We start from the raw sequence: 22,888 nt of genomic DNA, 5'->3' as shown, positions 1-22,888 counted from the left end.
ACCTCTGGCACCTCCTCTGCCTGTAGGTTGATGCTCAACGCCACTCTGCGGAGCAGATCCTGGTGAGCGCGAAGGTCAATAGGGGGCGGGCCAGAGGTCGAAGTGCCCGCCACTGCCTCATCCGGTGAGGAGGAGGAGGAGGAGAGGGACCGGGGGCTCCTCTGCAGGTTGTTGTTCCAGAGGATGGCTCGATTCTGGGGCGGCCTCTGGGTCCTGTGACTCGGCAATATCGGTTCCCGGAGGAGGGGCGCTGATGGTGGCTTCTGGCACCCGACTTGTAACAGTAGATCTCGACGTCGGGAGAGGATCGCCTTGGGCTTGATGGTACGCCCAAGGCGTCCAGAAGGACCACTGCTGGGGCTGCTCCGGATCTTGGACCACATCCCCATAAAGCATGCTGTCTGGCCGCGAGGAGCCTGAAGGGTGTCTCGACGGCCAAGGCGGGGCAGATAGGCTGTATGACTGGTGCCGAGTGACAGTCGGTGCCGGGGAACGGTGCGGGAGTCGAACCGGTGCCGAGATCGGGACCGGGACCTACGACCAGCGCGGTGCCGGGAGGTCGACCTGGGATCGGGTGCGCTGACGGTACGATGGACTCCGTCGGGGACGGTGCCGAGAGCCAGAGCGACGCGCCGAGCGTCGGTCTATAGATCGGGACTGGACCGGTGCCGCGAGTACGACCGGCGCCGAGAGTAGGATCGGTGCCGGGACTGCGAGCGGCGTCGAGATGGCGAACGACGGCGTGAGCGGGATCGGTGCCGAGATCTCGACCGGGACCGGTGCCTGTCCTGTGCTCCCAGAGATGGAGGTTGGAGCATAGCTGGCTTTCCCAGAGATGGAAGTGCCCGCACGGCGGTGCCGGGGGCTGAGGCAGGGAAGGCTCAGTGAGCGCTATCAGGTCCCTCGCCGTTGTGAAGGTTTCCGGCGTGGTCGGGATGTGAGCTCGACCACGGCACGTGCCGGGGAGCTATCAGCACCGGACTCGACGGCTCTTGTCTGGCCGGAGTCGACGGTGCGGGAAGCACCGGTGCCGGGGCAGATGGCGGCGCCTGCCGGCACGGCTTTCCAGGCTCAGACTGCGGTGCTGGAGTCGCGACCGCAGGAGCCTTCGCCTTCTTCGTCCCAGGTGAAAGTGAGCGCCGCCGGGCTGGCTTCTGAGATGGAGACTTGTGGTGCGCGGTGCTGTGGCGGTACCGCTCGTCTCCCGGTGCCGAAGAAGGTCTTTTTCGGTGGCGGACTGCGGTGCGTCCGGTGCCGGAACTGCAGGGGTCAGGGCGGCCTCCATAAGGAGCTGCTTCAAACGGGAGTCCCGCTCCTTTTTTGTCCTCGATTTGAAGGACTTGCAGATTCGGCACTTCTCCGTCAGATGGGATTCCCCAGGCACTTGAGGCAACGATCGTGGGGGTCTCCCGTTGGCATCGGCCGACGACAGGCCGAGCACTGCTTGAAGCCGGGAGAGCCAGGCATGAGCCCGGGTCCCGGAGCGGGCGAGGAGGAGTATACCTCAGCCCACTAACTATATACAACTATACTTTTAACAACTATATTTAACACTACTAAACAACACTAACTAACTAGGAACTAGGTAGAACGGGTGAAACGCTAGGGATGTGGAGGTCAGCTAAGCCGCACTCCACGTTCCAACGACCGACACGGGCGGTAAGAAGGAACTGAGAAGCGGACGGGTCGGCAGGGGTATATATGCGGTGCCGCAAGGGCGCCACGCCAGGGGGTGCCTGCCGACCCGCCGGGTGTTGCTAGGGGAAAATTCTTCCGACGAACGTGCACACGGCGTGCGCACACCTACTTGGAATGGATATGAGCAAGCACTCGAAGAAGAATTATCCTCTCCTTTGCTCTGTTTGAGAGGATGAGAGAAAAGAAGATGCTTTACACCCTGTGTAGGTAGGATACAGGAATCCTTGGCTGAAGCTACACCTAAGCAAGGGACAAAGAGGAACTAGGCCTATCAACCAACTACTTCTCTTGTGAGCAAGTAAATATATAGCCTCTGAGGGCACACCCACGCTGCAATTAAAAACCAGCAGATGGCCCATGCCAGCTGATTTGGGCTCACAGGACTTGGGCTAATGGACTGTTTCACTGAGGTATAGACGTTTGGGCTTGACCTGCAGTCTGAGCTCTGGGACCCTCCCACCTTGCAGGCTGAGTTCCAGCCCAAGCCCAAATGTCTATACCACTTAGCCCAAACCCTGCAAGCCCAAGCCAACGGGCATGGGCCAGCCATGGGTTTTAATCGCAGCGTAGACATACCCTGAGAGGCCCATCTAGATTTTCCATTTTGCAGTACACCTTGCACCTGCATCAGAGAGTAAAGAGGAAAACCTTTAGATAGGTAGGCCCTTCTCCTATTATGGTGAAATTCTGCAATTAATTACAATAAAAATATCTTCTGAGAGCATTGGTGTCATCAAAGCACACTCTAATAGATATTTTCTATCTCAAAAGGTGTAATCACTGTAGATTTAAAAAACCTTACAGTAAAAATACATCAGGTATGACAGAAACCAAGCACCACAGAAATGCACAATGAAAAAGGTGAAACATGCCCAACTAAAATTAGAACTACAGCATAGGATTCCACATTAATGATTTGCTCTTTGCTGCCCCAACTGTCAGAGCTTCCCAGAGCTTTGAAGGGAGGGGCATATGCCTGTGTAGCTGTACACAGGGCAGCAGAGCTCAAAACAGTGAGCAGAATGACCATAGTGGGCATTGGGGATACCAAGGGAGGCCAGTTATGGCAACATAATGAACAGCAGCGTCTACACTGACAATTTGTCACTTTAGCTTTGCCACAAAAAGCATTATGCCTCTCGTTGAGGTGTTTTGTTTTGCTGACAAAAGTAGCTTTGTAGTGTGTACATCTCCTCTTTTGTCAGCAAAAGCTGTTTTCTGCCAACAAAACTGTAGTATAGACAAGGCCTAAGCAGTGGCATTTTATAGGGACACTGGACTGTGTGAATACAATTACTAGCTCCGATTGTCTTGCAAGGATTCAGCAACTTCCATGCTTTTTCGACAGTGATATTGGTGCATCCGCAAAAAGGATGATTAAGCTACAGTTAACTAAAGTCACTTTACTTCTGAATGAGAGTGCTCGTGGCAGGGTGGGAGGGGAAGAGAAGAGATGGTGCAAGGTGGCTGGTAAGGAATTAATGTACTTCAACTTCACACCTTTAAATTAGTCTTAACTTTGAGTGTACCTGATGACAGGCACTTACATGGCTTTATCAGTGATTGTGGAGCCAGGTCTACACTACGTACAAAGTTTTGATCACATAACTATATTGGTCAGGGTTGGGAAAAGACCAAAAATCTAGCTGACAGCTATGCAGGAAGTATCCCCCAAGCAGGCATAGCTATGTGGCACAGCTATTGTCCTGTGGGGAGGTGTTGTTATTGTGCTAACAGGAAAACGGTCTCTGGGCACACATTCCGTCTTATATTATGGGGTTCTGCTAGTATAGCTATATAGGGAAACACTGACAGCGTAGGCAAAGTCTACGACTCACTGTTGCTAAGAGTACGAGGAGCTTTTATATAAGTTTTTGAACTGTCTGCTCCCCCTATAAAAGGGAGCACTGTGGAAGCTGAAGTGCATTCTGGGAGTTGTAGGCATATAATGGAATCAGAGTATTAAGAGTACTGCCAGCCATTCTCAGTGTGAACCACAGCATGGATCACACCATGGAATAACACTGATGATGTTTTACATTAATACGCAATTTTATAAGAAAATCAATAGCATGACAGAATCAGATGGTTGCGAGGATCATTAACTACAGTGGGAGGAAGCGGGGGGATTAGAAGATACTGAAATTGCAATCGCAGTATTCAGCTCAAGAACTGTCCCCAGAACAAGCAGCTAGCTGATCAAGCAGCCTACCATTAATATCCACTTCACACACTTACTAACCACAAACTTGGCCTAAAAGGTAGGCTGGTTTTAAACCATGTTCCAGACTATAGCAGGCAAATTTCTGAATGAGAAGGAAAATGTCCTACAGTCTCTCTGCAGATTGTTGCTGTAATATTACAGTGAGAGCCCACAAGATGAAAAATAGCTTGTGTGAACAAGGGAATAACTATCATTTGTGGAGGCTGGCTACAAATGTAGAACAATGCTCACTGGCATATATTTTGTCTAATCAAAGTCGTCATAACACAGGTGTGTATAACTAAAAGCACCACAAAAGTGAGCAACTATTAGAAATATCCTTGCAACAGAAAGAAGGTCTGATAGCAATGGACTTTACCAACCATGGTGGAGTTAAAGATAAAACTCACTTGCTCGTTCTTGAACCACAAGAACCATCAGAAAAAGTTAACCAGAAAGGTTACTTCCCCATTGTGATGCAGTCCCTGGTAGATCACAGAGCCCAGTCAGCTACAAGTGCATGATGGACATAAACTCAAGAACTCTGGCTCCTATGAGAAGAAGCAGAAAGAAACGTATTTCCCATCAGATACCAAATAAATTAAAAGGGAAAGCAGGGTACTTCAACCTTCATCCTGTCTATTTTGTTTTCCCTTGGCTAATGAACTCATCTCGGAATCACACCAAGAGAATCAAGGGTCACTTTGGTTAAGTGTGAATCTGAACGGCTGAAGGTGAGGTAGAGATGACTTCTAATGTGTAATGGCAGTACTATGTCCACATTGTTATTTCAGTGGGCTACACTTTGCACAATAGTTTCTGAAAGGCATGAATGAAGAGGCAGAATGTGCCATTAGATTTGTCTAAAAGAAAACTCAAGGGATTCCAGAGTCCAGCATTGTGTAGGCTGAAAAGTTAGCATAATGAATGCCAATATTTTGTGACTGCGGCAGCAAAGGGTAAGAAATCACTGACATACACATAGCAGTTGTAGGAAACTAAGGAATATATTAACTGTATTTTGTCACCAGCTTCCAGATTATGTATATTGATTATTTTTTCATATTTCCACTGTGCGAGGAGGGCGGGAGAAATGAAGCATGAAAATGATTTTATGATAGGATCTCTGACAACCATTACAGCACAGCCAGCCTTTGGGCCCATCATTTGGGAGGGAACTAGAAATGTAGAGAGAATAATCATTTTTAAAATACAAATGAAAGCTGTGTTTCTAGCCCTTTCCCCAGCAAATGTAATCTTGAAAACGAAACCAATGTAAGACGACCACTAGGGTTAAAAGGTACAAGCAGCTCGAAGAGTGTAAATCAATTACCGCCACCGTGGCCGCATGAAGCCCCCAGCAGATTTTTTTTGCAGGCACAACAGCATGGGCAGAGATCTGGGGGCGGGGGAAGGCAAAGCAGCAGCCCCACCTTGCAGCACCCAGTTGTTACTCCTAAATAGCTGTTACTAAGGGTAGCGAGATGCGCCAGCTTGGTGTTTGTGCTGATGCCACCAGCAGGGATCAGCTCCCTGCAGCACGAGGTCTTTGGGCAGCACCTCTGGAGACACGTGGGGCTGGCGTGTGCAGTGCTGGAGGTGGCTTGTCAGGGAAGGCAGAGGTGGCAGGAAACAGAGAGATAAGTTGATGCTTCCCCCACCTGGGGCCGCACTTGCTGTTTACAATTGCTGTAGCTACCGCAGCAGCCCAACGGCTATGAGCTGCTCCAGGGTTTGGCAGCTCCCCGGCAGGGTGAGGGGCTCCTGCTCCATGACACAGAGCACAAGAATATGAGCAAAGTCCAGATAGAATTATTGTATAGGCATCCACCTTCTACCCAAAAAGCAAAAGCAAAAAGAAAAGAAAACTGTTTCGGTCCAGTAAAGAATTGAGACAACTGTGCGTTATTTTTTATTATTGAGTCTGCCAAAAAAAAAAAAACCAAAAAAAAAAACCCCTACATAAATAAATTACGGTATGGACATGTATCTGTTCATGTTTATTTGATTTTCCTAAAATTAAGTATTTTAGGAAAAATTGTCAGAGCAGCCACCAGCAAGAGTTGGTGGCTACACCCCAAGGCCACCAAAAAATTTGTTTTGAGAACCCCTGTGCTAGGTTCTCCTTATACATCCGGGATTGCCAGCTATCTAGAACATCCCATCCCTCAATGTATACTTTGTATCTAATTTGTATCAGCTAAGTTTGCCATGTATTTTAAGGACTCTTCTTGTTTACCCTCCCCAAAATCCTTAGGGAGTTCTGTAGGGCAATTATGGAGGATGAAAGCCAATTATGGGTATGAGTTTTGGGTTTTGCTTTTTTTGTTGGCGTTTGTTTTATTTTTTTGACAGAGTGAATTGTGGGGGTCAAAAAATTGTTATTAATAAACTATTATACTAGACATTATTGTACCATATTCACCCCCTCAATATTGCCATAGCATCACTTAGTGTTGCATTCAGTACTCTATTCAATAAGCCTAATGTAGACCTGCTGGCTGTAAGCTTAGGTGGTGAGCTCCATTCAGATCACCTGATCACTCTAGATCCTGAGCAGGTTCAATGACACAGGCCCATGTACAGCTCCAAAAGGTTTTTACTAGAATAGACATTCAACAAAGAAAAAAAATGTGGATAGCTAACACTAGAGTACCACCAGCTTATAAAAATACATTTGCTTCAGCTCTTTGCAGTTTAATTGTAGTGAAGTGCACTCATCAACTCCTTCCATTCTCACTCCTGCACCTTTCTTTAATTCGTCCTCTATAACTACCCCATGTAAGAAGTACACTGGTCTACAATTTTTGAGAAGTCATCTGCTTCAGTGATAAAATATGGTATTTATTATGTATTTTGATGTGCTGAATTCAAATATGACAATTAAAACAACTGATTGGCTACTGTTTCTAAGATTCTAAATATTAAGTTTTTACATTTTATTGTCTATGTATATTCGTGTAGATAGTAGGTTTTAATCATAAATTGTAAACTAGGGTTTTTTCATGGGTTTATGGTCTTTACTGATATTTTCACCTGTCTGTTTATGGAAACACTTTTAAAAAATCAGCAAAAGGGTTATATAAATAAAATTTATATGAAACAAAGGCAAAAAACTATTATGTAACATAGTTAAGTCCTATTGAGTGTCTTCTCGCGCTTCTTGCGTTGTCTCTTGTATTCATTAACTGGACAGCATCTCTTGTCACTGTCCAGCAATAGTCTGCAAGCATTGATGGCTCCATTTGCCTGATAGCGCTTCTCCATTGTTGCAATGTCTGTGTGAAATCGCTCGCGTGCTCGTCGCTCCACTGCTCCGCAGTTCGGTGGAAAAAAATCTAGATGAGAGTGCAAAAAATGTATCTTTAGTGACATGTTGCAACCAAGGCTTTTGTATGCCTTGAGGAGGTTCCACAACAACCTGTAGTTGTCTGCCTGTTGTTTCGAGAAAATTTATTGCCACTAACTGGAAGGCTTTCCATGCCGTCATCTTTTCCTTGCCACGCAGTGCATGGTCAAATGCATCATCTCGAAGAAGTTCACGAATCTGAGACAACAAGACACCTTCCTTTATCTTAGCTTCACTAACTTGGAAATTTTCCACGGAGGTACTTGAAAGCTGCTTGTGTTTTGTCAATGGCCTTGACAAAGTTCTTCATCAGACCCAGCTTGATGTGTAAGGGTGGTAACAAAATCTTCTTGATTCAACAAGTGGTGGATGCTGAACACTTTCCTCCAGGCTCCAATGACTGTCGGAGTGGCCAATCTTTCTTGATGTAGTGGGAATCTCTTGCACGACTATCCCCATTCGCACAAGAAAACAGCAGTACTTTGTGTATCCAGTCTGCAGACCAAGCAAGAGAGCAACAACCTTCAAATCGCCACAAAGCTGCCACTGATGTTGGTCATAGTTTTATGCACCTCAAAAGTTGTTTCATGTTTGTCATAGGTTTCCTTCATATGGACTGCATGACCAACTGGAATTGATGGCAAAACATTTGCCATTATCAGCAAACAGCTTTAAGACTCGTCTTCGATGAATCAATGAACAGTCTCACCATATCTGGATCGTGAACGATGTTGAGGGCTGCCATCACACCATCGATGTTGTTGCAGGCTACAAAGATCACCTTCCATGAAGAAGAATGGGACAAGATCCTTTTGACGGTCACGAACATGGAAACCCTAACATTCCCTGCCAGGAGATTCCACTGCTGTAGTCTGGAGCCCAACAGCTAGACTAGAGCCAATCAATAATTTTAAGCATCATTTTCGTTCTCAGTGACCCAGAATTAGTAAAGTTTGACTACATTTATTTCAGAAGCATTTTGGCTGTAGAGCAGTGGTATCAATCCTTTCATCTTAAATACCGCCTCAAAACACAATTCACTTGAATAGTGCGGCCATACTCATCCACAAGTAGTGCTATTATATGTGCATATAAAAAAATATCTGCACTACTATTTATAATGCAGTCGCAGCTAAAAACTCCAGACATGGATCAGGAGCCCACTGATCGGTACTGTGCAAAATACACGCACCCACCACACACATCTCCAAAAAATGGTCTCTGCCTCCAAAGTGTGTGATATTTTGACCATTGTCTGTCGTCTCAAAGTAAAATCCTTGTCTTATCTTCTGTACATTGCTGAGCATACTGTCAGCGCTGAGTGAATAATGCTCAGCATTGTACACCATGCAAGATAGTGGCCCTTATTAAATGAAGAATTGCCACATGGGATATCTGAGGCACCAGCGGCATAGGTGGTGGGGGAGGGGGGTTGTCACAAAAGGAAGACTGTAAAACTTGAAACACCACATTGTGGGAGGAAGTTAGAACGACTAGTTAAACTAGTGAAGTGCTTGAGACTTCCTGTCCATGCTGAATAGCAGAACCATCATCAGTTCAACCTGACCGCAGCTAATGGCTGTGTCCCAGATGCTCCATCCAAACAATAAAATTAATGCTAGAAAATCTAGAGATTGTAAGCACTCTAAGTCAGTGTTTGCACAGAGCAAAGTAAAATGGGATCTCCAGACGTGACTAGGATCTTTGGGCATGATCGTAATACGTTCAATAAAATGAACTATAATGGGTGGACATATATTACAAGCTTGAGGTACATTGTACGCATATTACAAGCTTGAGGTATTCCAGTCAACTGTCATTTGCACTCTCTTCACTCAACTCATCTGAAGAATAGCCACAGCAACACAACCAAAAAAATAAGGGGTGACTGAGTGGGGTTGTGAGAGTGGAAAAGAGGGGGATATTTCAGAGCAAAACAGTAATCCCTCTCATTCATAGAGAAAACAAATATATGTCTATCAGTGAGTGTTTTGTGCAACAAAGTATGCTGCTGAATGTGAACAATTGGGGTCAATAACCAGCAAATGCCTTGCTATCACAGAGTTTGATTTTTGTGATAAACATTTCTATAAACGTCTCTATAAACTTCTGTCTTCATAAATTTCAAAAAGATCTCTTTCCTAATCACCAGTGATTTAAGATTTCTCATATGGATGTAGATTAATTAAATTATATTAGAGTTTAGCAGCTTGAAGCAAATAAGTAACCGCTTTAGAATACTAAAACTAATTATCTTTATTAAATGTTTGTTTTTCAATATTATTGTAGGTATCACCAAGGGAGATTTGGTTTATCATTTTATTGGACTCAACAGTACACTAAGATATTAAGAACTTTTCTTGTAGAATTGAGGATTTAAAAATCTCTCTGTAAAGCAGCAAATTTCTGCATTATTTATGTTAAAATTGATAAAATTCTTCTTTACCTCCAAAAACTTGTATTCAATGGTACAAATGTTTTTCTTCCTATGTCTAGACTAAGCGTTTAAATAAAGAACTTAGTGATATCCCATCTTGTCCCTCACAAAGACAACAGCATTTGCCAAAAGGTGCTGTCTGAAGCAGTGGCAATAAGTCAAGATAATTACCTCTCTCTGGAATTGACTAATTTTCATAAAAACTTCCTACTAGTCAAAACCAGTAAGTCTTGCATTGTCCAGTAGAAAGTATCTAGCTAGCAAGTTAAAATTTATTCTACTTTTCCTTTCTGCTGGAAACATTAACTTGTCTTTGTAAAAGAAAACAAAAAAATTCTTATAGAAGTGTTTGCTTAGTGAATTACAATGAAATAATACAAATATGTATGAGCCCAATTTAGGAAGTTTAAAAAGCCACTGAATCAGGCTGCAAGTCAAGTCAGAACATAGCATTTGCAAGTAGATTTGAAGCCACTTTTACCAGACCACATAAAAAAATTCTATGTTAAGTAAATAAAATTGTGGTTGATCATCTCACTTCTCAATGCCAAAGATAAATCTAATTTGATGCAAGTCAACTGCAAAGTACCATACAATATAAATTAAACTGAACATATAAATAACTTCTTTTCACATCCTGAGCTTTCTAGCACAGATTATAACAAACAACACACGTACACGTATTAAAGTCTATGAAAAGAGACAAAGTATGACTAGAATAAAATACATCTATACCCCAATATAACGCTGTCCTTGAGAGCCAAAAAATCTTACCGCATTATAGGTGAAACTGCATTATATTGAACTTGCTTTGATCCGCCAGAGAGCGCAGCTGCCGCCCCCCCTCCGAGCGCTACTTTGCCATGTTGTATCCGAATTCGTGTTATATTGGGTCACGTTATATCAGGGTAGAGGTGTATAAATTATGTAAAAGTAAATACATGCATTTACTTCGTAGGTAGAAGTGTTAGCTGAACCTATGAAATCAGTGTAATTGCAGTTCTGGGGGTATTTGCTTAATGATTTTATTAGAATAAAAGACCAGTTATTTTCATTTAATAATAAGTTCTAGAAGAAAAATTAAGGTTATTTAATACAGCAATTTTTATTAGGCATCAAAGGTGAAGTTTTTAACTAATCCATAAATTACTACTTTTTCATTTTCTATACTAGTCTAAACGTTAGGTTTAACTAACTATTTGCTGTAGAATCGGACAAAAATTTTCAAGAATACCCTATAACTGCTCTTCATCTTGAAGTTAGTAAAAATTAATTGTATATTAGGAAAGGAAAAATTGTTTGTAGCCAGAGAATTACTTAGGAGTCGTTTTGTCAGTTTCTCTAAACCCATTCTTTACAACAGTTTTTCAGAGCAGTATGGATTATTGGCCTGTAGTAAGTACTCATATATACCCATACTGTGACTAACTTCCAATATCAGTGACTACATTAAACCAGGACAAGGAACACACGTGAAATCCTTGGTCCACAAATTTTGCCATTAACTTCAATAGGGTCAGAATTTCACCCCTGGTCCCTACAGCACTTTGTGGTTCATGGCTTTCTAATGAATGTACCAGTAATTTAGGAATGCACAATAATTCCACTGAAACATGCCTCCACCAAAGCCCAACTGTCTAGTTTTCAGTTATATATATATATCCTAAAACTGAAGCGTCCGATTTTTCCACAAGATGACAACTACCTTCAAAAAGCACTCAAGAATAAAACATTTTCACATCATGCACCATTTGCCAAATTCCACATGAAAATGCAGAAGCAACTCTAAATCAAATACATTACAAAAACAGTCTTTAAAACAGTTTATGTGAGAACACTGATCTTCCCTTTAGAGTGTTTGATTAGGGGGTTTGGAGAGAAAAGCTGAGAACAGAAGAATTTTCATACTGAAGGAAAATTAAAAAAAGAATAAAACTTTAATATTAAAAAAGAATTGCTTGACTTGACTGCATTTTTCTCTCTTCTCCACTGTTACTCAATAACTTTGTTTTTAAATAAAACCTCTCAGTCCAGCATCTCTTTTTTATTAGTCCAGCAATGACGTCAAAGCTCTGTAATTATGTATTCACTTGGTTGTTGTGAGATGTATTGTGATGCAATTCTTAGGATTTCACCATAATATCAAAAAGGAGTGCTTTGTAGAAGCAATATGCACCATTTTAAACAAAACAGTTTTAATAATGTATTAAAACAAACTGAGAATAGCAATATATATTTTAGAATGATCTATCTGAACATTTTGCCTAGTACTAAAGTCCTTCTTCAAATAAGAAGGGAGGTTGTTTTTTTTTTTTTATATATAAAAAAAACTTTCATGGAATATCACACTGTTTTCTCTGTGGATATAATCCCAGAAATCAACAGGATCTGACCTACTTCCTCAGAGTCACGTTTTCTTCAAAGCTTCTCCTTCAATCTCCAGACTGCTACATGTGGCCAATTGCTCAAGAAATGGGAGACAGAATTGGTCCTTGATTAAGTGTAGTCCGGAATGAAACTTTGGGGATGGGTCTAGGACAGTTTTATTTATGCAAAATAATTTAGGGTACAGAGTGAAATGAAAATGCTTGAATATTTGTGTTGTATTCACCTATTAAATATCTTTTCACAAAAATGATTAAGAACCAATTCTTTTCTAGGAAAAAACTGATTCACTCCTTTAAATAGCCTCAGAGACAAGGTAAGAATGTTACACAAATTACAGCAATTATTTTAACCCAGCTGAGTCAAATTTAGTGAAAGATCTCCAACAAATAATTCTCAGACATGAACATAAGAATGGCCATACTGGGTCAGATCAGTAGTTCATCCAGCCTCATATCAAGTCCTCTGACAGTGGCCAATGCAAGATGCATCAGAGGGAATGAACAGAACAAGACAATTATTGAGTGATCCATCCCCGCCCATCCAGTCCCAGCATATGGCAGTCAAAGGCTTAGGGGTTGCATTCCTGACCATTGTGACTAACAGCCATTGACAGACCTATCCTTCACTAATTTATCTGGTTTTTTTAATTCAGTTATGCTTTTGGCCTTCACAACATCCCTTGGCAATGAGTTCCACAGTTAACTGTGCATACTTCCTTTTGTTTGTTTTAAACCTGCTGCTTATTAATTTTGTTGAGTGCACCCTGGTTCTTGAGTTATGTGAAGGATTAAGTAACATTCACTTTCTCCACACCATTCATGATTTTGTAGACTTCTACTATATCCCCCCAAGTCATTTCTTTTCCAAGATGAACAGCCTCAGTCTTTTTAATCTCTCCTCCTTATGGAAACTGCTCCATACTCCTAATCATTTTTGTTGCCCATCTCTCTGTACCTTTTTCCAATTCTAATTTTTACACTATCTATATTTTCTTATTGTAGAGGCGAGACCGACGGCAGGGGGACACCACAAGGGACCGGGATACGCCAAAAGACTACACCTGGAGGGAACGTGCATGGTGTGGGCACAAAAGGGTCATTGGGAGGGGGAGAAATTACAGTAGTTCTCTGCAATCTGTCTTCATACAAAAGCTGAGGATGTGAGGGGGAGATTTCCGAAACCTGAAGGCCATTCTTTTAGGTGATAAAGTCTGAGGAACTGTCCACGATTGAGGATTCAGCCAGAGGGCAATATTTGGAACAAATTCATAAACTAAACAGTATAACACCAGGACGGGGGCAAGGATCTTGGAAAGAACTAAAAATGAAAATTGAGAGAAGACGCACAACATACGTGTAACCTTATCATCTTATCAGCTTCTCACAAATGACTGGAAGGAAGCATAATGTGGACAGCGCGAATTTTTCAAAGGGCTCCATAGGTGATCCGGCAATTACATGGTTGGACATGCCTGACTTTTAAACAAGAGCAAACCCAGTTGAAACTACAGTAAAGAACAAAATTGTGGACACGAAGAGAACATAATTGTTGGAGAAAAGTCAACAAGTGTTGTATAAAGGGAAATCATGCACAAGGACCAATCTAGCTGAATTCTTGAGGGCAAAGCATGTGGGCGAAGTGAACCAGTACATACATGTACTGGTAGATTTCAAAGCCTTGACAGGTCCCTCACAAAGGCTCTTAAGCAAAGGTAGCGTAGATGGAAATAAGAGGGAAAGTCCTTCGTATGGGATGGGTTAAAGAGAGGAAACAAAAGTAGGAATACGAGACAGGTCGTTTAGACGAGAAGGAGAGAGGTAAAGTGTCGATGGCCCAGGGGTCGGGACTGGTCCAGTCCTATTCATACCATCCATAAAATGAATGCGAGGAAAAAGGGGTAAACAGTAAGGGCCGCAGATGATAAATCAAAACTACTTCACGAAGCTAAGCGCCAAACGACGGCGAAGTGCAAAAGGATCACAGAACTGGTGACTGGAACAAAATGGCAAAGAAACATGTTATAAATGCAAAGTGCTTTGAGGAAACACATGAATTGCCAATGATCATGGAAAAGACGGGCCAGTAAATTGAGCTGTTAGACACGCGAAGAGAGCATTGGAGTCATTGAGTGGGGATAAGTTCTCTGAAAACATCCACTCAATGTGCAGGGGCAATCAAAAAAGCAAATACAATGTTGGGAATCATTAAGAAAGGGATAGATAATAGGACAGAAAATATCATGTTGCCTCTATATAAATCATGGTACGCCCACATCTTGAATACTGCGTGCAGATGTGGTTGCCCCCTCCCAAAAAAGATATATTGGAATTGGAAAAGGTTCAGAAAAGGGCAACAAAAATTATTAGGCGTATGGAACGACTTCCATACAAGGAGAGATTAATAAGACTGGGACTTTTCAGCTTGGAAAAGAGATGACTAAGGGAGGATATGATAGAGGTCTATAAAATCATGACTGGTGTGGAGAAAGTAAATAAGGAAAAGTTATCTTCTTCTCATAACACAAGAACTAGAGGTTACCAAATGAAATTAATAGGTAGCAGATCTAAAACAAACAAAAGAATTCCCACCACCACCACCACACACAAATCACCTGTGGAATTTCTTGCCAGAGGATGTTGTGAAGGCCAAGTCTATAGCAGGGTTTAATAAAGAACTAAGTAAGTTCATTGAGGATGGGCTATTAGCCAGGATGGGCAGGGATGGTGTCTGTAGCCTCTGTTTGCCAGAATATGGGAATGGGCGACAGGGGATCGATCACTTGATGATTACCTGTTCTGTTCATTCCCCCTAGGGCACCTGGCATTGGCCACTGTTTGAAGACAGGATACTGGGCTAGATGGACCTTTGGTCTGACCCAGTATGGCCGTTTAAAGACATGGTATAAGTATAGGGCATTATGGCATTATAATATTTACTGTCTTATTATCTATCCCTTTCCTAACAGTTCCTAACATGGTTAGATTTTTTTTGACTGCAGCTGAACACTGAGTGGATATTTTCAGAGAATTATCCACAATGACACCAAGATCTCTGTCTTGAGCGATAACAGCTAATTTAGATCCCATGGTTGTATATGTACATTTGAAATCTGTTTTCCAATGTGCATTACTTTGCATATATCAACATGTTCTATATATTTTACATTGCACGTAATAGATGGCTAAAGCAATGATAAATCTTACAATTTAAAAAACCTTTTAAGTCAGTGATAGGTCATCAGGTTTTAGAAAAAACAGTCCACTTTTCCAGGTGACGAGCCTACAATTAACATTCCCTTGGTAAATATTCTGACACTGAGTAATTTTATAATAGTATTAAAATTATATGCTTATACAATAACATTCTTCTAAGGCACTTTTACCTATATAATGTACATTAGAGTATTCAATCTACATGTGGCTGACTGATGAGAATCCATGAAATGAACCTAAGTATTAAAGAAAAAAGATTAACATTGGCCCTGAACACAGAAGCATAATTTGAGGGAATTTAGTTTAGTAATGTAATGTAATCATAAATTGGTGACAATTGATAATATTGATTTCAAATCATTTCTAATATAAATTATGTTACGTGGAATTATCATTTAATTGCAGTGTGCTCACTCTGTTTTGCGTAGACTAAGACACGGTCCCTACTGTGAAATATCCCAGAATGCACTTATGTTTCAATATTTTAACCAGATAATTCTCTCCCCCAATGGTAGTTTAGCACTGAAACAGATTAGTATTCTTGCCATGAATACAATGATGAATTGTGGGGTTTGTCAATGTCTTCACCATTTGTTTTACTTTCTTTAAACCAGAAAAGACCTGTGTAAGTTAAAAATTCAAAACTACAAAGACTGAACAGGAGACTGACACAATATATCTATCAGCAGCAAATCTGTCAAGAAATTTGGAAGGTGGGTCACCTTTAGAATAATCTTACAGTACTAGTGTTATATGCTGTTATAAAAGGATTATTTTTCAAATTCACAAAACCCTTTTAAAATAACTAGACAATCAGAAATAAGCTATTCAGTTCACAGATTAAACAAAACTTGATACAAGTTCAAAGTACTTTGAGTCTCAAGATATAACCTGTCTCCTAAAACACCACATTGTGTTTCCTTTAGAGAAATAAGTATGACAGCTTAAGTACCTTGAAACTTCTACATAGTATCACTCCAGACTGAAATCTGAATTACAATACTCATTACTCAGGAGATATTTAAAAATTAAGAAAACATCTAGTTTATCTCAGAGAAGTGATTAGTAATTTCAGACCACATATTCCTTTCATGATCTTAAAAATGGGTATTTGTAAGTCATTACTCCAAAGTGCATTATATGGTGTCAGCAAGTTTTCTGTATGTGCAATAACTGCTTTCAGTGTCGTAATCATACATAGCAGCCACACGGATCCAGTACAAGAGCTACATAAGTCCCTGTAGCAAAGCTCTACAGACATAGAAGTATATAACTGAACATGCTATCAAAAGACTGAATTAAAACTTCTATTGAAAAAAAATGGTTGAAACTTTCCCAAAATTATATAAAAAGAAAGCTCAAGAGAATCAATCATCTTGCATTACAATGCAAACAAACATAGATTCAAAATTGGGGTGGACATGTCATTTTACTGAACTTAGGAAATGCATATTTATAAGAGGAGTATATTTAGTTACCATAGAAACTAAGGTATGAAATCACATAAAAAAACAAGCGTTATTTCAAACTAAGATCTTCTACGAGGGGTGTATTCCATGAACATTAACTATACCTTCTAAAAATCTGATTTTGTTGTCCTTCGCAACTGTGCAACAAGATAATGCAAATAAGCTATATTTTCTGTGTGGTTAAAGTCAATTATGGGTGGATTTAGTATCTTCCAGTTTCCTGTTGTTCTCTGAGGAAACTTCAAAGTCAACCCTGATTAGAGGAAAAAGAGAACTGAGTAGAGCTAATGTGCATGAATGGAAATACATTATTCTCCAATGCCTGGCACTTTATGTAGTCATGCAATACTTTTACATTCATTCTTGTACAACACTTCCATTCTGATCTGGTATAATTTTATATCCACTATGCACATATATAAAATGACTACACACAAAGCAAAAGGCAGGGAAGAAAAAGTGCTCCTCCCAATCCAAAAATCTACATTAGTGCTACTTAGAACACTTAAGACAAAATGCAACCAGTAAGTGAAACAACAATAAAAAATAATGAAGAGCCTCTGATGTCCTACAAACATTAAAGGCACTAGAACACTACTGTACACACAGCTATGGAAAGATAAAAATATTACTTCCTCCAAATTCTAAAATATAAAAAACTTTCTAAAATAATTGCTCAGTGTAATAAATTACCACAAGAAGCAACATTATGGATTCTGCTAAAATGGTTAATATTAAGAATAGATCAGATACAGTTTAGAAAGCAATGTTAGATTTGTGTGTCAGAGGGGCAGCCGTGTTAGTCTGGATCTGTAAAAGCAGCAAAGAATCCTGGGGCACCTTATAGACTAACAGACGTTTTGGAGCATGAGCTTTCGTGGGTGAATACCCACTTCATCAGATGCATGTAGTGGAAATTCCGTGGGGCAGGTGATAGTAGTAGGTATCGCAAGCGCCGTCTGGATATTGGCAAACGCGGGTGTAGCTTCAGGAGTCAGGGAGGTGGGAGCAGGCACTGTCTGCGTAGCATTCTTGGAGGGAGTGAAAACCAAGAGTCAGAAAACAAGTTTGTGTAGGTTGCAGAGCCAGTTCACAGTCTTCTGTTTCATCCTGAGCTGATGTGTGTCAAATTGCAATAAAATTGAAGACTCAGCAGTTTCTCTATTGAAGTCTGGTGCCAAAGGATCTTGCTTCTTTTACGGATCCAGACTCACCAGCTCACCCTCTGTACTTGCACCATGCAAGGCACTGCATTTAGCCGCATGAGTGAAATTTCCCATACCTCATGAAGAAACTTGCACAATACAGACAGATTCATCTTCCTCGCCAAATGGAACAAAGTACATGCATACCAAATGGATAAAGAAAAATCCGATGATACATACTACCACAGACACAGTGAGAGACATGCATTCTTCTATCAAAGAAAACCGAGGAACCAGCTGATCAGCTCCTATACAGCAAACAGGAAACATCAAAAAAGAGTTCTCACAACCTGGAGACTCTCATAAATATACAAACTTCCATACAAACGGACTTCACTAAAATAGACAGGAGATCTACATTACTCCACTTCACCTCTCACAAAATGAAGGACTGTAAGCTGTATCCAAAACTCCTACCTGCCACATGGGCCACAACCGTGGTACCCCTAACACACCCAGCAATATGTCAATCTATCCAACCACAACACTCAGCCCAGAAGAAAGCTCCTTCTATCGGGGACTCCTTTCTGCCCTTGCCACCCCACCAAATGAATGATACAAGTTCTGCGGCGATCTGGAACCTAACTTCGCCGTCCCGACTCAAAGAATACTCTTCAGAACAACAACTGAACAGGCCACTGATACACAGTTCCCCTCCACCAACAGCACAAGAGAACTCCACATGGACTCTCCTGAGGGTCGAAATGACAGTCTGGAACCTATACACTGAATGCTTCGCCGACGTGGCACAGTCAAAAATGTGGAAAAACACATTGCGATGGCTCATACCTAAGTCGTGCAGAATGCGATGCCACCACAGCCTCAGAAACCACCTGTTGGATTTAATCACAAGAGGCTGATAAAGGAGGTGCTGTTTCATCACGAACAGGTCGACTACCAAAGGAGGCTGGCCAGACAACTCTCCAATACCAAACTACAGGCCACTTCCCTCAGATCCCTGAGGAATACACTAGAGACTGCACCATCTACTCAGACACTCCTACACTAACACCGGAACAAATCAACATACCTTAGAGCCCCGACAAAGTTATCTATTACTAGTCCAAGATCCACTAACCCGGAAATCTCTGGAAGCCCCCTCTCTTAGGGATTGGCACTCTCACTGATGGACTGTCGGATAATGTGGACTCTCTACTCAGATCCTATGCACCAGCAATCCCAGCTACTCCGTGACACCACTGATTTCTGAGAAAAACTACAATGTGTTGGTGACCTTCCAGAAACCCATCCTAGCCCCCATGAGTTAGAGGCTCTCTGCACTAACATCCCACACCAGATGGAATACAAGCTGTCAGGAACAGTATCCGCGCTGCTGCATAGCTCTGTGCCTTTATTCCTCACACACAACTACCAATTCTTTTGATGAGACATATATATCTCAGCAATCAGTGGCACCGCTTGAGCACCCGCATGGCCCCACAATATGCCAATATTTTTTATGGCACCGGAACAATGCTTCCTCAGGTCTGTCCACCACACCTTTTTCTACTACGCTACATCGATGACATCTTCATCATTTCGCCACGGGTAGGAGATGCTAAAAAATTCCACCACGATTTCAAAGCTTCACCCCATCAACCTCACGCTGGACCAATACACAGGAGTCCACTTTTCTGCCCATGGTGCAAATAAGTGTGGTCACATTAACACCCCCGTATACCAAAACTATGACCGCTATGCCTACTTCATCCTCCAGTTCCATGCCTCCGCTCTCCGTGCCACGGGCACATCACGACAGTCCATTGTCACAGCAAGCACTGAGGTACAAGCGATCTGCTCAAACCCTCAACAGAGCCAACACTAAAGAATTTTTCCACCAAACATTCTCAAAACTACAATACCGCACATGAGGAAATAAGAAAAGAGATCACAGAGCCAAACGTGTACCGGGCGCATCGCCCTACTGCAAGAAACCCAAAAAAGAACCAAACCTGAGAGAGGTTGTTGAAGGGGACTATAACAAGTGTAAGGAACTGGATAAATTCATGGCTGGTGAAATCCAATAATGGCTTAGCCAGGAAGGGTAAAGTGGTGTCCCTAGCCTCTGTTCATCAGAAGGATGGGAATGGATGGCGGAGGAGAAGATTCACTTGATCATTGGCCTGTTAGCTTCACTCCCTCTGGGCACCTGGCATTGCCACTGTCGTATGGACCTTTGGGTCTGATCCGGTACCCCGTCTTATGTTCTTATAACAGGACTCCAACTGGCTCCATACAGTGCCCCAGCTAAAACCCTCCAACGCATCATCAGGATTTACAACCCATCGCTGGACAATGATCCCACATATTCACAGGCCTTGGGTGCAGGCCCGTCCTCGCCCACAGAGCAATCTGCCAACCTGAAACATTTTCTACCAGTAACTGCACCCGCGCCATAATAATTCTAGCTCAGAACCAATCCATGCAACAAACCTCGATGCCAACTCTGCCCACATATCTACACCAGCGACATCATCACAAAGACCTAACCAGATCAGCCACACCATCACCGGTTCATTCACTGCATCCCACCAATGTACAATACGCCATCATATGCCCAGCAACGCGTCTCTGCTATGTACATCGGACAAACTGACAGTCTTATAGAAAAGGATAAATGACGACTAAAATAGATATAGGATGGCAATATAAAAACCTGTAAGAAACACTTCAACCTCCCTGCCACACTATAGCAGATCTTAAGTGGCCATCCTGCAGCAAAAAGACTTCAGGACCAGATTCAAAGAGAAATGCTGAGCTTCAATTCACCTGCAAATTTGACATCATCAGCTCAGGATTAAACGACTTGAATGGCTTGGCCAACTACAAAACCATTTCTCTTCCCTTGGTTTTCAACACTCAACAGCTAGAACACGAGCCTCTTCTCCTGATTGAACTAACCTTGTTATCTCTAGCTTGCTTGCACATGTATACACCTGCCCCTGGAAATTTCCACACGGCATCCGATGAAGTGGGTATCACCCATGAAAGTCAATGCTTCAAATGTCTATTAGTGGTCATAAGCGGACTGCGCACAGTGGACTGTTGCTAGATGTTAGATTTATTGTCTCTCAGGAAATAAGTCAATTTTTATCTTGTCAATTAATAGCTTTGATTTACTCTACATATGCAAAGTAAAGCAGCATATAAATTGATTAGTAGCAGAAAAGGAAAATGACAAAGCAAATTAAGAAATATGCTGCTGACAAACTTTTGTGGTGTTTCACAAAACTCATTAGGGTTAGAGTGAATATCACTGCTTAACTAAGTTGCTTAAAGAGCTTTATGGTTCAGGTCAATATCCTGCCATGGTATCAAAATTTAAACTAATTGTTTTACCAATAGAAGCACCAGAGTATTTGGTGAATACTTGGTAATGTAAATTACCAGGTGAGCAGGGGGGAGGTCTATAAATGCTCTTTCATCAACTAGAAACAAAAACTAACTTTGCACCATCTGTTAAATACACAGCTATTTCTGACCTAACAAAGTAACCAAGCATGGGATCCACAAAGGTACTTAGGTACCTAAGTCCTTGTTTTAGCTCCATCACAATCCACAAAACTCCTGCTGAATCCTGTAGGCACCTAAATTCACTCAGCCCCTAAGTTATTCAGAGCAAATATGTTCCTGTTGCTGGGCATGTGCACTACTGCCTCCCAACAGGCATCCAGACACTGAAGCCACAGAGCAATTCACAAATCAGGGGAAGACAGGTGTTTAGCTGCCTAAATTGTGTGCAGGGCCCAATCCAGAAGGGGTGATCTGAGGCTGCCTACCAGACCAGGTCCCAGGCAAAATCATGGTGGTGGCGGCAGAGGTGATGGCGGCAGTGACAGCCACCTTAAAACTTTTGGTTCAGTAGTTAGAGTGAGGAGCTCGGCTATTCGGGAAGGCCTTGGAGTAGACCCGCTACTCCTCCGGATTGAGAGGAGCCAGTTGAGATGGTTCAGGCACCTGATATGGATGCCCACTGGGAGGCTTCCGTCGGAACTCTACCATGCATGTCCCACTGGGTGGCAGCCTCGAGGCCAACCCAGGATATGTTGGAGGGATTACATCTTCCTGGTAGCTTAGGAGGAGGTGGAACCTGTTGCGGAAGAAAAGGAGGTCTGGTCCTCCCTACTCTCCATGCTCCCACTGCAACTCTTACCAGGAAGAGCGGCATAAAGGAAAAAAAGTTAGAGAACTTGCCTGGGGTGTAAGAGACCCCAATATTATGCCAAACTATTTCCTCATTAACATATCAGGCCAGAAACTAGCCCCAAATTTGTCTTCAACTTCCTGCTAGAAAGGAGGATAGTTTTGTGGTCAAGGTACCAGACAAATGTAACAGATCTTGGTTATATTCGTAGAATTACTACAGACTTCCTCGGTGACCATGGGGCAAGTCAGCTAATCTCTTTTCTCCAGATCCCCAAGTATAAAGTAGTGATCATAGTTCCTGATATCATAAAGATATTGTGCTTACTACACTGAAGCTTTCTGAGGTGCTCATATATCATGCTATCGAGTCCCTTAGAGGAGCTTATAAATAACCATTGCAGTATAAATTCTAAATATAAAAAAAAAATATAAGAGTGAAACAATATTTGTTCTCTTTTTAAACAGTGCTCACTGTAACTGGTATGTCATTAACTAGTGGATAGTATTGATATTAAACAGTTAATAGCTATCTTCCGAGTTAAAAGTCCTACTAACATTAATTAAAGAAGAGGGAATAATTTGTATATTTGGGAGATGAATGCAGATTAAAGTAGTCATTTGCAACTGAAGGATCTATTTTAAATGCTAGAGAACAGCAAACTATACATACAAATGTATGTATAAATCCACAAATCATTAGTTTTAAGTTTGAGTATGGATTGACTATGACTAGTCAGAACCCTGGGTAGCCGACTGTGTTAAGATGCATAAAAAAGCACAC

The 22,888-nt window shown here is 42.0% G+C and overlaps 1 protein-coding gene across 5 annotated transcripts in view; it reads right to left on the bottom strand.

The window, feature by feature from the left end:
* The window catches only part of CNOT2 (CCR4-NOT transcription complex subunit 2), a 166,222-nt gene that overhangs the window by 79,849 nt on the left and 63,485 nt on the right, over positions 1–22,888 (bottom strand). The window contains exon 1 of one of the 5 annotated variants that reach the window (XM_032803802.2): positions 4,312–4,334. The exons of the other annotated variants lie outside the window; for them this stretch is intronic. The gene's annotated coding sequence lies outside the window, so the exon portion shown is untranslated. Of the gene's footprint in view, positions 1–4,311; positions 4,335–22,888 lie in introns of those variants that run through there. 5 annotated transcript variants of the gene reach the window in all.

This window comes from Chelonoidis abingdonii, chromosome 1 (assembly GCF_003597395.2).
Source record: "Chelonoidis abingdonii isolate Lonesome George chromosome 1, CheloAbing_2.0, whole genome shotgun sequence".
Taxonomy (NCBI): domain Eukaryota; kingdom Metazoa; phylum Chordata; order Testudines; family Testudinidae; genus Chelonoidis; species Chelonoidis abingdonii.
This window is presented reverse-complemented; position numbering and strand designations above follow the sequence as displayed.